Source organism: Symphalangus syndactylus, chromosome 5 (assembly GCF_028878055.3).
Source record: "Symphalangus syndactylus isolate Jambi chromosome 5, NHGRI_mSymSyn1-v2.1_pri, whole genome shotgun sequence".
NCBI lineage: Eukaryota > Metazoa > Chordata > Mammalia > Primates > Hylobatidae > Symphalangus > Symphalangus syndactylus.
This window is the reverse complement of record NC_072427.2, coordinates 56,225,713-56,241,042: the sequence shown is the minus strand read 5'-3', so window position 1 is coordinate 56,241,042 and position 15,330 is coordinate 56,225,713. Positions and strand designations below refer to the sequence as shown.

Below are 15,330 nucleotides of genomic sequence, written 5' to 3'. Positions count from 1 at the left end.
AATAAACAGCAACAACAAGCAAACAGGTATTTCATAGTTTTCCCCTAATTTTACAGGGATTGAATGGAGGCTATACCTGCTCCCCAAATCCGTCTCTTGTTCCTGGGCACTCAGCTAACCCACAGGACTATAAGTTGAGTGGCCGGGGGACATTACTTCCTGCACATCAGTCAGCTCTGCTATAGGAGCCATGCCTGGGAGGGGCTGCTACGTCAATGGTAACTCCAGGCTGGTCTACCCAAACCAAGAAAGGGAACTTTTAGAAACTTTTATGCTGTAAGAAATAAGACATGTAACTTAAATTCAGCAAGTCTTTAACCACTAAATAAAAATATAATTTAACTGAGTACTTTTTTAGTTAAAATAGCATGTATTGTAGACTAAAAATGTAATGATCTCCAATAAGTATTCTATGTATGTTCCTATGTGTTTAATAGTCTTAGATATCCACAGACCATTTCTAGAAAGATGCACAAGGAGCAATTAGTAGTAATGCCTCTTGGGAAAGGTATGGGGATTGAGGGAAGAAAATGACTCCCATTTTACCATATGCTCTTGTTTTGTTTTGCTGAACTTATTCTTTTAACCTGTGCAAATATTAGATTTTTTTCATGAAAAATAAATAACTAAGCAAAGGAAAGAGTAAAAACTAGTATGACTTGATTTTTACAGAACAATGTATACCCACTGCCTTGCTGTATGCACAGAGAGGAGCAAAATGCTGAGAGTGTGGGGTTTGAAAAGCTCTGTATTAGTTTTATCTTTGTAGATGTCACTATTTTTTATGGAACATGTTTCACAAAGTTTCCCCCAAATAGATGGTTACACTCAAAACGCCACGAGCAAAATGGAGCTCACTCAGGACCAGCTTCTTCTCAAGCCTTCCTTGCCACACATGTTAATTAAACTCGTCTACAATCTATGTAAAAATTAAAGCGATGATGCACAGCGGACAAAGGTTTCAACAATCCTTTGGTATGCTCCCTAAAAAGGAAAGAACACAAGGAAATTCTGACATTTGCCCAACGGGTCCAGATTGTCATTTCTGGCTCTGAGCTCTTTCGCAGCCAGGAGCATCACAGAAGTCGGTGGAGAAGGGGCTTGCTGGACAGAGCGCTGTCACTGGTACAGCCCCTGACCACTGAGCCCCTCTCTTTTTCCAGGTGACCTTTCTCTAATAGTTGGCGGCCGGAAAACGCCAACCATCCCTCTGTTGTCCTGACAACAATAATCCTATAAGAACAATCCTGAAAGGTACCTAGTCTTACCCTCATTCCACAACATGTTAATAGAGGCTCAAAGAAGTGAGACGCTTCCTTGAGACCCCTCAGCTCCCAGGCAATGGATAGAACAGATTTTAGACCCAGCTCCTGGCCCAAACTTGCCCCAGCCCTGAAGAAAAAATAAATGCACGTGGACAGTTTGTGCTCTGTCCTGTAGGAAGAGGGGCTAGGAAAATAGCCAACCAGAGCCCACGGTAGCACCTAGGGCCTGCTGTCACCTGTAAGGCAGATGTCACATACAGAGACACTGGAGCTGGTAGCTGAACTGCCTTAGCCAGGAGCCGGGCCTCCCAGCAGGAGGCAGCACAAATGGAAAGCAAACCCAGTGTGGGGGCCGGGGCTGAGAGTGTCTCACTCTCACCCAGGCCTGGCCTGGGCACTCGCAGTCCCCTCTGCTGGCACTTGGGTTCCCACGCCCTCCCCCTTACACACTCGGGAAAGGAAATCACATAGGGATGGCAAGCTGTCCTGGGAGAAGCCTGGGACCCAGGGGGAGTGTACAGATAGAGTAAATGCAAGCCACAGGGCAGTCAGCATGGCCTGAGCCGGGCCCCTCGGTGTTAGGAAAATTGTGACATCAACAGCACATGCTCCGGGGCGGACGACGTGTGACTCCAGACTGCCCCCAACGTCCTTTAACACTCAGCTTTCCCTTGCTCTGCTGTCCTGGGCATCTCCTGGACCATGAAGGGTATTACCACTTGATTGCTCACTTTTTCTTAGCAATGTCTACTTTGGACTTTCAATTCTGAAAAAGGGCTTTTCTGCTGAGACTGCAGCACTGAACCACAAGCCCTCTCTATTATAATGTGTGCAGTAGTTCAGTTCCTTCTTGGGCAACTTTTGCAACAGAAAGAACATTGAAAGGGAAAAAGAAAATCAGCAAGGGAAGGTTAATTACTTAAAATAAAAAATTCCCAGTAGTACTTTATGCAGAAAGCATGGTTTCCCACTCAACACCTTGGGGACAAATGCATGTATATCACTGTGTCGTGGCACTGTTGTCTTCCCAGAAAGGGCAGAACTTATTCTCCTGCCAAGATAAAATAACAAGGGGGCAGGTGATAAGGAGTATTGTTCAGGGGCAGAAAGGTGAGGTCAAAAGGCCCCAGCAGCCCGCTGAGGACCTCTTGGAGCAGGGAGAGAGCCCATAAGACAGGTGTGGCAGGTAGCCAGAGGGCAAGGGTGGCAAGGAGACTGAGGTGGACCATAGCCACTGACCAGAGTAGTCATAGTCAAGATGTTCAGGGAGGCCTGAATGCCTTAGCCCCGAGGTCCAATGCCTCTTGCTGGGCAGCGTGGCTAGCATGGAAGGCTTCGTTCAAAGACCCCTCTACAAAGGGGAAATCTCAGACAGAAAATTGGGACCAGAGGAAGAGGCAGCAGCTCAGCCATGTGCATCTGCCAAATGCCCAAGTGCAGAGGGATGGGACCCCAACCTTGCGGGACAGGGCAGCAGGAATAGTTAAGGGCACAAAGACTTGTCCAAGGAAAACACTATTAAGGAGGGAAAGCAGGTATTTGCTTTCATGGATGTACAATGCTATACAGATGCTGCTGCCACAGAAGACAGCAAGCCTAGAGACGCAGGAGAATGTGGCAAACATAACAAGAACAACAGCCAGGTTCCCCGTCTTGGCTCACATCCCCATCCCACTGCACACCACCAACCCGGCCAGCCCCACCATTCACTGGGCTAGCCGCTGAGTTAGCCTCAGGCAGAGTCAGCCTCACAGTCTTCGTTTTAGCCTCCCACAGACGTCACTAAAATGTCAGGGAGGCAGTGGTGGAGTCCACCAGGCCAACTATCACCAGGTGAGGGGCAGTCACATGGGGCCTGAAGACAGGGCAACCCAAGTGTGCCGGTCACTCTCACCACTGCGGAAAACCACAGACTGCCATCCTCAGTCTCCTCATCTGTAGAATGGGAACAACTTCCCTCCTGACAACAGAGTTATTGGGAAGATCAAATTAGATAATCTACACAAAAGTATTTTGCAAACTGCAAAGCACTATAAAACTGCAAAGACATGATGATATGCTGTATGCAAGTTAACAAACCTGGCGAACAGTTTGATTTCCTTCTGCATGGCTGTACATCTTACTATTGTTTGTTTTAATAACAAAACTGTATTTTTTTGTTGTTATTTTATTTTTCAACTTGACAAAACTATGTTTTTGTTGTTTATATTTTGGTGTACAACACATCATGTTGTACATGGAAGGGCTAAATAGAGCTAATTAATGTATGCATTACCTCACATGCTTATTACTTTTTATGGTAAAAACACTTCAACTCTACTCTTAGCAAATGTCAAGTCTATAATACATTGTTATTAATGTAGCCACCACATTATACAACAGATCTCGTGAACATAAACATTTGTAAGCCAGCTATATATTCAGTTAAGTGATATAAAATTATCATTTCATCAAATAGTAAACGTTCTACCAGTTCATTGTACAGATGTCTTTCAATTTTCTGCTTTAAGGAGACCGACTTTCTTTGCTCCTTGTGGGATAATATATAAGAAGAGAAGAGGAACTCATGGTCCTCCCTGTTTCTCCTGGAACTGTCTCCCTGCATTTCTAAAGTTACAAGAACTTCCTTGAAGCTAGTGGTTCTCAAACCCAGATTCAATAGGGGCTTTTATAAAAGTCCCAATGGGTTCCAAGGCTGTGGCTTGGTTGCTGATATCAGAACCTCTAGAGGAAGCGCCCAGACATTAAGATTTTTAAAGTACCCATATCATTTCAATAGGAAGTGGAGGACCTCTGGCCTGGGCCCTTCAGAGAGCCAGGACAGCCGCAACTCTGAGCACGTACCCAGCAGTGACACAGGCCTGGCAGTGGTATCTTCCTTTCTGGGGAGATATTAAGAGATTTTGAGGTTTAGGATTTGCCACCATTTTTTAATACAGGAAGGTAATGTAATCAATCACCTTAATCGATCACATGTCTTTTCTTCCATTATGAATTTTCTTTTTTCCTTAAAGATTGTTTCAAATATGACATATTCATGTGACCTTCCATTTTCTCTTTTCTATCACTAACATTTTCAAGGTAGTACAACTAATTTATTTCATTCTTAAAAATCTATGGAATGGAAAATCTGAAACTATAATTCTTCTTTGAACTCACACTCTGCTGTATGACAAGCAAGTCCCATTACAACTAATCAGTAAATTATCTGGTTTTTGTTTATCTGCAACCCAAGTAAACACAATTTTGCATGCCACTGAACTGCAAGCTTAAGTATGAAATGTTTCAAATTTTATATAAGCAACTTTCTCAACTGCAATGCTTCTGAACTCATGGGAGCTAAGTAATTCGAGAAAGAATAATTAAATTTCTAATTTTAATTCCCATAGGGCTATTAAATGCATTTAACAAACATGAATGGAGAGACTGTTCTGAACAAGGTGCCTCAGAGATGTAATAAGAAATAATGCACGAGCTTCTCCTCAAGGGCTTAAGAGTCAAAGCGAGGAACGATGTCCACACAACTCATTTCTAATTATAAATACTTGTTCAAATGCTCAGTATTCTCCTCAACCCCAGAAGTGGAGATATATATATATATATATATATATATATATATATATATATATATATATTTTTTTTTTTTTTTTTTTTTGCAGGGGGACAGAGTCTCGCTCTGTCACCCAGGCTGAAGTGCAGTGGTGCAACCTCGGCTCATTGCAAGCTCCACCTCCTGGGTTCACACCATTCTCTTGCCTCAGCCTCCCAAGTAGCTGGGACTACAGGCCCCCACCACCACACCCAGCGAATTTTTTTTTTTTTTTTGTATTTTTAGTAGAGACGGGGTTTCACTGTGTTAGGCAGGATGGGCTCGATCTGCTGACCTCGTGATCTGCCTGCCTCAGCCCACCAAACTGCTGGGATTACAGGCATGAGCCACCGCACCCGGCCAGAGATAAATATTTTTAAGAGACACCTAATTTTTCCTATCTGTTCTCTCACAGCATTGAGCAGGGCTTCCCTTCCCCTTGATCAGTCAGCACTTTGGGAGAACTAGGGAATTAATTTTGCATAGAATCATGGAGTTGAAAGGGGTATCAGAGTAGGCAGCTATGGTTCTTCATTTCACATGTTCAGTTAAGACCTAGAGAATATCCCCAGAGTGGGGACCCAAGCCAGAAGGAGGCGTCCTCTAGGCTGGGGGCACTCTCTTTCCCCAGCCTGGACCAGGTTCTCTAGTCACTAGTCAACGGGCATGGAAAGAGTCTAATGTGAATGCAACCACACACCGATCTTCTAATAAACCATACATGCTAAGCAGTGGGCTGGCTCACCTGTATCCTCTCCTCTTCTAGAGCCCCTGAAGCACCTTTTCTGATGATGCATTTCTGAACATACTGCTTGCCAGATTGTAAATGGGATAAGTCAGCTTTGGTAGAAGAAACCTTGTCTACCTCTTCCAGAACAGGCAGAGGACCCTGGAGGGATGTCCCAACTGGCTACATGTGCTGTGTCTGAGAACCCAGAGTCAGTGGGCACTTACAACCACGTGGACCCAAGAGCTGAGTTCACATTCAATACCTCGACAAGGTAGACAGAATAATCAAGAGATTTGGGGATGAACTGCAACCCACCCTTGCAATTCTAGGACATATTTCCAAGGGATTAAGTACAACCTTTCAATGTGCCTACCCAATAGCTGCAGACCCTCAATGCCAAGTTAAACAGACAATCAGAGAGTTTTCACTCAATCTAATAATCTAACGCTGTACTTGCAAAGGACCCACATCCTTCCTTGGGGGCCCATGTCATCCCACAGATGGCACAGACACCCGTGTCCTTCACCATGGCAGTCAACACCAATGGCAAGAGATGGCCAGTGGTCTCAGAGCCAAGGACATGCTCTGGGAGCAGCTCTAGGCTCTGCAAGGGAATATACTTAGGGTGGGGGTGACAGTGCAGACCCTAGCCTGGCATCATGCCTCCCCCAGGGGAAAATGCCAAGACCACCTTCTCTGGCAGTACCTCAGGTCACAGTCACTGCCCACTCTCCTCCCTGAAGTCTACTCCCAGGACTCTACCTTTGGAATGCTATTCTTTTCTTCTCTCCCACCCCCTAGTTTTTCATGTAAAGGACTAATCTTTCATCATCCCCAAGGATAAGGAAGTATGTTCTGTAATGATCCTGCCCAATGAGCCCTTGTGTGCCTGTTATTCTCATGCAAAGCAGCACCTGAGATACAGGGGACATAACTGGCTTCCCAGGAGCTCAGTATCTACTCTGAGTGAGAGGAACTTCACTTAGCATTGCTTAACAGAGCTGGCTTGTATTAGTTCATTTTCACACCACTGATAAAGACATACCCGAAACTGGGAACAAAAGGAGGTTTAATTGGACTTACAGTTCCACATGGCTGGGGAGGCCTCACAATCATGGCAGGAGGTGAAAGGCACTTCTTACATGGTGGTGGCAAGAGAAAAATAAGGAAAAAGCAAAAGCGGAAACCCCTGATAAACCCATCAGATCTCATGAGACTTACTCATTACCACAAGAATAGCACAAGAAAGACCAGCCGCCATGATTCAATTACCTCCCCCTGGGTCCCTCCCACAACATGTGGGAATTCTGGGAGACACAATTCAAGTTGAGATTTGGGTGAGGACACAGCCAAACCATATCATTACGCCCCTGGCCCCTCCAAATTTCATGTCTTCACATTTCAAAACCAATTGTGCCTTCCCAACAGTCCCTGAAAGTCTTAACTCATTTCAGAATTAACTTAAAAGTCCACAGTCCAAAGTCTCATCTGAGACAAGGCAATTCCCTTCTTCCTATGAGCCTGTAAAATCAAAAGTGAGCTACTTACTTTCTAGACCCAATGGGGGTACAAGTATTGGGTAATACAGCCACTCCAAATGGGAGAAATTGGCCAAAACAAAGGGGTTACAAGGCCCAGGCAAGTCCAAAATCCAGCAGGGCAGTCAAATCTTAAAGCTCCAAAATGATCTTCTTTGACTCCATGTCTCACATCCAGGTCACGCTGATGCTAGAGATGGATGCCCATGGTCTTGGGCAGCTCCACCCCTGTGGCTTTGCAGGGTACAACCTCCCTCCTGGCTGCTTTCAGGGGCTGGTATTGAGTGTCTATGGCTTTTCCAGGTGCACAGTGCAAACTGTTGGTGGATCTCCATTCTGTGGTCTGGAAGATGGTGGCCCTCTTCTCATAGCTCCACTAGGCAGTGCCCCAGTAGGGACTCTGTGTGGGGGCTCTGATCCCACATTTCCCTTCTGCACTGCCATAACAGAGGTTCTCCATGAGGGCCCCGCCCTTGCAGCAAACTTTCACCTGGGCATCCAGGTATTTCCATACATCTTCTGAAATCTAGGTGGAGGTTCCCAAACCTTAATTCTTGACTTCTGTGTACCCACAGGCTCAACAGCACCTGGAAGCTGCTAAGGTTTGAGGCTTCCACCCTCTGAAGCCACAGCCTGAGCTCTACGTAGGCCCCTGTTGGCCAGGGGTGGAGTGGCTCGGACACAGGGCACCAAGTCTCTAGGCTGCACACAGCTCGGGGACCCTGGGCCCAGTCCATGAAACCACTTTTTCCTCCTGGGCCTCCACACCTGTTCTCCAGAGGGGCTGCCATGAAGGTCTCTGATGTGGCCTGGAGACATTTTCCCCATGGTCTTGGTGTTTAACGTTAGGATCCTTGCTACTTATGCACATTTCTGAAGCTGGCTTGAATTTCTCCTCAAAAAATGGGGTTTTCTTTTCTACTGCATTGTCAGGCTGCAAATTTCTGAACTTTTATGCTCTCTTTCTCTTTTAAAATGGAATGCTTTTAACAGCACCTAAGTCATCTTTTGAATGTTTTGCTGCTTAGACGTTTCCTCTGCCAGATACCCTAAATCATCTCTCTCAAGTTCAAAGTTCCACAAATCTCTAGGGCAGAGGCAAAATGCCACCAGTCTCTTTGCTAAAACATAACAAGAGTCACCTTTGCTCCCATTCCCAACAAGTTCCTCATCTCCATCTGAGACCACCTTGGCCTGGACCTTATTGTCCATATTGCTGTTAGCATTTTTGTCAAAGCCATTCAACAAGTCTCTAGGAGATTCCAAACTTTCCCACATTTTCCTGTCTTATTCTGAGCCCTCCAAACCGTTCCAACCTCTGCCTGTTAACCCAGTTCCAAAGTCACTTCCACATTTTCAGCAACGCCCCACTCTACTGGTACCAATTTACTGTATTAGTTTGTTTTCACCCTGCTGATAAAGACATACCCAAAACTGGGAACGAAAAGAGGTTTAATTGGACTTACAGTTCCACACGGCTGAGGAGACCCCAGAATTATGGCAGAGAGTGAAAGGCACTTCTTGCATGGTGGCGGCAAGAGAAAAATGAAGAGGAAGCAAAAGCAGAAACCCCTGATAAATGCATCAGATCTTGTGAGACTTATTCACTATCATGAGAATAGCATGAGAAAGATCAGCCCCATGATTCAATTACCTCCCTCTGGGTCCCTCCCACAACACATGGGAATTCTGGGAGATACAATTCAAGTTGAGATTTGGGTGGGGATACAGCCAAACTATATCATGGCTAATGACTTTTAACTCCAAGAATCCCCAAGCCATAGAAGCCCCTCCATTCTTTTTACCCACACCTCCTCTTCCTACACACACATACACACACACACACACACACACATCAAAGCAAGTTCATCTAAGCAACGCCTTGGTTACAAGTGCAAACTATAACTACATCAACTGTCAAAGGATAGAAACTGGGCTAATGGTGAGACAAATACTGTCTCCAGTTTCTTTTACTGAACAACTTATCAATCTAGAACTTAAGAACCCATGGCATACACTCACTCATCTGCTCTACCCTAAAGCCTACAGGATGGCCCAAGAGATATTCTGCCCTTGCGGCCCCCCCGGGGCTGTGCCCAAGGTCACACAACTGGTCATCAAGTCCAAGTGAGCTGGAAGCATGTATCATTTATTTTTACTGTTCAGTGATGATTCTTTCAAGAGATGGTATATTTTTTAAAAGACAGTCGAAACAAATACTCCAATTCATACATTTTACAAAGAAAAAGTTAACTATGTACCTCTTGGATGTCAAACAATTTTTGTAAAAGGCATGAAAAATTATACATGCAAATGTGTTGCCCACACTACAATAACACACGTTGTCTTGAAACCTCAAATCATCATTAGAGGAATTGTGAGGAAATGGGCTGCAACCATGGTATGGTTTTTAGACCCCCAAGATAAAAGGGTATTGCATGGACTTCAGGGATGATGTAAGGTGATCTGGGGGAGGAGGACGTGCTGAGTCCCAGGACACTGTGCATTGTGTGGTCTCTTCTGCAACGAAGACATGACAGGCTAACATGCTAACCCTGAGCTTACTGTAAAAACTCGGAGAACTTAATTCATAGAAAGTTCCTAAAATGTGGGCACAGAAATTATTTGGGTAAATTACTTGAAGATGGGTGTGTTAGCCCTGGGGGCATGAAAACTGGGGTCTTCTAAGAGGTAGCAAGGTTCAACCTGTCTGCACCACAGACAGATGTCTGCACTCACTCCAGGCAGCCACCTCCTCTTGAGTGAGCTCCTAAACCTTTGTCTCAGTAACTGAGAAACTTAATCTAATCTCACAGAGGGATGGGTGTATGGTCTGTTCACACCAATCCCCAGCACCATGTGAAACTTAACAGTAATCTAATAAAACAAATGAAACGCTGAACAGACAAGGAAATGAATTTCAAAGGTCTAATTTTATATTTCATAAAAGTCAATACTGCATCTTACTCATGTATGTTCATTCAAACATCAAATTTCCATTATATTTATAAGGAAAATGAGATTAAGAATAAAATATGCTCAAATAGAAAATATTTCCTTGGAAGGAGAAACTCAAAATCCTTCAATCCTACAAAATGAGTTTACTTTAGACTTATCTACTTAACTAAGAGAGATGTATTTAAAACTTGTATTAGCATTAATGTGTATTTGACTTCTCAGAATGTGAGATGCTGTGGAGCAGAAATTGGTAATAGCAAGGACTGGGGTTTTGTGGAATCATGCAATTTTACCGAACAAGGCTTTAGATGCATGGGAGACTAACTCTTTCCCTTTGCCGCAAGGAACCTAGAGCATGACAGGCCAGGCCTTGGCCAGCTGTAGCTGCTGCATGGCCCACTCCCTCCCAATCCTAGTCTATACACCCCCACTTCCCGGTCCAGAAATGCTGTGTGCAAACCAGCCAGCTAAACACGCCTCCACAACACAGGCAAGCAATAAGGCGGCGTCCGGCCCTTCTCTCCATTTCAGCTTTTTAAAGACTTATTTTTAACCCACTTTTCTCGTCTGTTACTATGAATGATGAAGAACGCCATTCCAAAAGTGTGACGAAGGCGGTTCCCCACTTGTGGCATCTGTGTTAAGGCCATCTTATTCTTGGTCTCACACACAAACTTTTTGGGAGACATGGCAGTCTACCAATGGGCAAATAAAATTCTTTTTCCAAGGTTCAAGGGTAAAATATTTTCACATTAAATATGTTACAAAAAATAACCAGCATATCTTATTCCCATTTTGTCCTCAAGGATGAACAGCTTCTAAAGGGATTTAGCATCACGTATTTTACATCTAGTGGCACTTCCCCTTTAACCATTTACAGTGTTCAATCAAGGTGAAGAGCCTGATTCACTAAACCTGAAAAACATGTTATTCCCATTTGCCCCCTTGAAATCAGTAGTTCAGTTTTCCACGCAATTTAAATGGAATGAGAAGCATAAAGAAATGCCCAGTCATAGTACTGGGCTAGTTCTCTAGTAGGGCATCTGTGAAACTTCTTTCCTTTTAAAGTGTGATGTTCCCTTTTGCACAGGGCCTCCATGAGGAACCTCAGTAGGAGAGAGCAGTTTTTGGTCTTCAGTAACACACCCAGATGCTGCAATGACCATCTAAGCATGGGAAACACCTATCCCAACTCACCAAGATGGCCCTGGAGCACAAGCTGGCCTCTCTGAGCTCAGTCCCTGCAAGGAAAAGCCTCCCAGGGAACATGTGGTTGAATAACCTGGCACACACTTAAAATCAGATAAAGCACATTTTAAGTGAAAAAGCACAGTTGCCTTTTTTGTTGTTGTTTTCATTTTCCAGGGAAAAATAAAAGCACAGTAATGAAACGTTTTTCATCAGAGAAATTTTGAGGCCAAGAGCCCTTCCCATCTCTTTTAGACACGTCATGGAAATAAATGTGGCACCATCAGGAGGTCAGAGGCCATGACTTGCACACAGCTTGCTCAGAGCAAAGTGCCCCTTCCCTCCTCCACCAGGCTTGGGGGCCACAGGAGTTACTTCCTAAGTGGACACCTGCCACCTGTAATCCAGTGCAAGGGGTCAAATAGGCCCCTCTGGGAAGTACCACCACACAGGGTCCCAGGGCCTAAGTCAATCGGGAGTCAAAGCCAGGAGCAAACATCAAGGATGTGCAGGAGAGGATTTCCACGGGGTTGCCCCGGCGGGCACATTCACGCCCTGACCAGGACACCGGCCTGTAGTTCACTGAAGTCAACTTTCTCCTCTCCAAACTAACACTCTCACTTCCGCAGTCTGAGAAGGCACTCAATCCTGAGACTCAAAGTGTGCTAAGAGCCACCTTCTAAAGACATGGAGCCACTGAAGCAATCTCTGCTAGGGAGGCCTGCATTCCAGACTCCACAACCTCTGGTCATTCAAGTATTGCCCCCAACCCTTCCTTAAGTTTCCATCTCTTGGAAGACAGGCATGCGGGAGCGGAGGGGGAGGGGCGGGGGGAATCGGGGGCGGAGCACACCGGCGCACACACATGAACCCGCCTCAACTTGGCGATCCACTCCCAAGGTGGCTCTGACACAGGCCCGCCAAGCCGCGTTTAGCACGCCCCCTGCTGGCCCACAAGAGCTGATTCAACCTTTCTTCTGTGGGCCTAAGGCATGAATAAATGACCTTAAGATCCCAGAGGGAACAGAAAGAAAATCAGGGCAATTTTGACTTCTTAGAAATGGAAAATGTGACAGTGATCTGTTTTGGGAGATCACTGACAACTCCCAAATTTAAGCACTCTAAACATACAAGGCGGATGAAGAGGCTTTAAAGTGGTTGTTTTAAAATGTTTTAGGGAAATGTGACCCATACCTAAAGATTTAGTGGAAACACTTGCATTTGAAGTTTTACAAGCACTACAGTGAGTTAAACCATAAACGTGGTGAATATTTTCACGAGTCTACAGGTGAAAAAAAAGACGGATATGGGGCCAGACTGATTTCACAGACTCCATTTTCAAAGAGTTTGCAATCCAGACCCTTAAAAACCAATCTTTATACTATTGAGGACATGTTGTAAAGAAGAATCTCTGCCACAACTCAAGAGTTGAGTTCTAAAGCAACTACACACAGCGGGAGCAGTGTCATCCAAAAGCAGCTCATTTGGAGCCAGTTTCTCATCTCACTTAGGCACACCATTGGGAATAAATGCGGCACCATCAGGAGGTCAGAGGCCAAGAATTACACACACTTGCTCAGAGAAAGGTGTTCCCTCTCCTTCTCCACCAAGCTTGGGGGCCTCAGGAGTTACTTTCTAAGGGAAAACCTGCCACCTATGATCCAGGCCCAGGTGAGACCCGCACGTGGCAATACTTCGTAAAGCGGTGATTTCCACCCATTATCAGCCTGAACACTAAAGGCCTAAGTAACCACTGTTTTCCCATTCTTTTCACACCAATACAGGGTTCAAAAGATTGAAGTTCCTAACCAGGTTCCAACTTTTCAGTGGCATATGGTATTAAATTCCTACAGACCCAATACACTAATAATTTAAGTCATGCTTATTTTAACCAATTAGGAGGTGTCATTAATTATTAAATACAAAAATGTCAATACTTTTGTCCCTTATTGGATATCCTTTCGATATGATAGGCTTAAGTAGATACTCAGATTGTCTTGAGAACTTGCTTAGTTTTGTTCCCATAAGAATTGGTGCTAATGGCACACGCACAATAAAATAATGGAGTGTTGATCCCATTTAGCGGGGAATGTTTACCCAGAACTGAATGTGCCGTGCAGATCTACCTCTGTTCTCCTGAACCCTCTTTGGGTCTTGAAGAGGCCTTTGAAGCTGGTGGGACACACAGCTGCTGGGAGGACCCTAGTGAACCTGCCTCCCCGCCTTCGCCCATGGCAGGCTTCTCCCGGGCACACCCTGGAGGAGGAGAATGGTGAAGAAGGACACCTGCAGATTTTCCTGAAGCAATTAAAACCTGTAAAGATTTAGGCCCCGCTGTCAACCTTTTCCTGGAAACATTATCTGCCCCATAATATTTTTAAAAACTGTTCCTCTTACAGCCCACTTCCATTTACAAAGCTATCACCCGGCGGTAACCAAGTGCATGTCATACATGACTTTCCCCTGGATCCTTGTGCTGTGGATGAAGCGTTTCCCTGATCGGGGTCTCACAAGTTTCCCTTCAGCTACTCTTAAATCTATACATTCTGAAGCCAATAGACAGAAATAAAAGTCATTTGCACTTGTGTGAGGTAGCTGAGTTTACAGAGCAGAGGCAAATCCATTTTATTACAGAGATTCTCAAAGGGCTGCAATAGCTTCACCGGGAGGGAGGAGGGTACACTTGAGCGGTTGTGTCCAATGAAGGAAAGTTTTAGTTAATGATGACATCACTGACATCTCCCAAATTTAAAGGAGCACTTAAAGCACCGCAGATGCAATTTTTTCCCCTCCAGTGAGGAGATACTAGGGAAGGCCTCTGGGTTCACAGCCAAATTGCATTAATGGTTTGCCTGCTGTCCAGCGAGACCCAGCAGAGCGAGCGGGACGGTGGTGCGCGGGGCCGCGGAGACCCACGCAGCCACAGCTCCGGTGCCCGGCAAGCGGCCTCGCGCGCGGCTCGGCGCCGGGCCCTGCCCGGCCGTCTGCCGGAGCCGCGGGACCCCCGACGCGCGCGCACGGACCGAGGGGCCGGTAGCCCCACGCCTGGCATCACGTTCCAGTGCGGACAGCCAAAGGGCTGAGCGGAGGCAGCAGCCCCGACCCAGCGGGAGCGCCGCGCCCTGCCCGAGAGAGGCGCGCCACGCCGGGCCGGAGCCGGTGGCCCCCGAGCCCGCGGGGTCCGGAGCGGAGCCCGCAATGCAGACGCGCCGGCGAGCCCAGCCGGGGTCCGCGCCCCCCGCGTCCCCGCGCCCTGGCCCCGCGCTTGCCCGGCCTCAACGCCCACCTGCCTCGCCACGGAGCTCGGGAAGGAGCCGGTGCCGGCCCCGCGCCCCGACAGCGCACCTGCCTGGTCCGCGGGCCCGGCCCCGCCGCCCGCCGGCAGCACCGCGGCCAGCGCCGTCTTACCTGCCGCGCCGCGCCGCTCCGCTCCGCCAGCCCGCAGCGCCGCAGTCGCCGCTACCCGACTTCCATTTTCTCTCGCTTTAAAGGAAAACCAGATCAGCTGTTTTGCTCCCGCTCGGGCTCCGCGGCCCCCTCCCCAGCTGCCGCTCGCGGTCCCGGTGGCCTCTCCTCCCCCGCCTCCTCCCGCGCTCCGCTCCGCCCCTCCCGCCCCTCTGCTCCGCCCGCGGCCGCGCGCAGCGCCCGCCTCCCGGCTCCGCCTGCTGCCTCCCGGCGCGCGCCCTTCTCTGGCGTCACCGGTCGCGTTCGCGCCCCGCCCCCGCCCCGCGCGAACGTGCGCGCGCCGCGCCCTGTGCCCCGCCTCCGCACCTCCGGGGCCGGGCACGGAGAGCGCGTGCTCGCGGCCGCGAGCTGAGGTGGGGGGACGCACAGCGCCCTCGCGCCCGCGCGCCCGCTCCGGCTCACCCACGCTTGCCCCTCAGGGTGCCCCCTTCTGCGCTCTCTGCCTGGACTGCAGGAAACGTTGCTTAAACAGCCTGCCTTTTCCTGCTGCCTGACTCGCGCCATCTGCGGCCACCTATCTCATTTCTTCCCCCTGGCTGGTGCACCCTTCCTTCCTAAACATCCCAAACTTTCTCCCACCCAGGCTGTCCAGGCTGC

The 15,330-nt window shown here is 47.4% G+C and overlaps 1 protein-coding gene across 5 annotated transcripts in view; it reads right to left on the bottom strand.

Moving 5' to 3' along the window:
* The window catches only part of OTUD7A (OTU deubiquitinase 7A), a 397,910-nt gene extending 383,110 nt beyond the window's left edge, over positions 1-14,800 (bottom strand). For 3 of the 5 annotated variants that reach the window (XM_055278535.2, XM_055278539.2, XM_063639043.1), the window contains exon 1: positions 14,677-14,800. The gene's annotated coding sequence lies outside the window, so the exon portion shown is untranslated. The remainder of the gene's footprint in view (positions 1-14,676) is intronic. The other 2 variants (XM_063639042.1, XM_055278534.2) reach the window with 1 other exon arrangement.
* Positions 14,801-15,330: the final 530 nt, after the last annotated feature.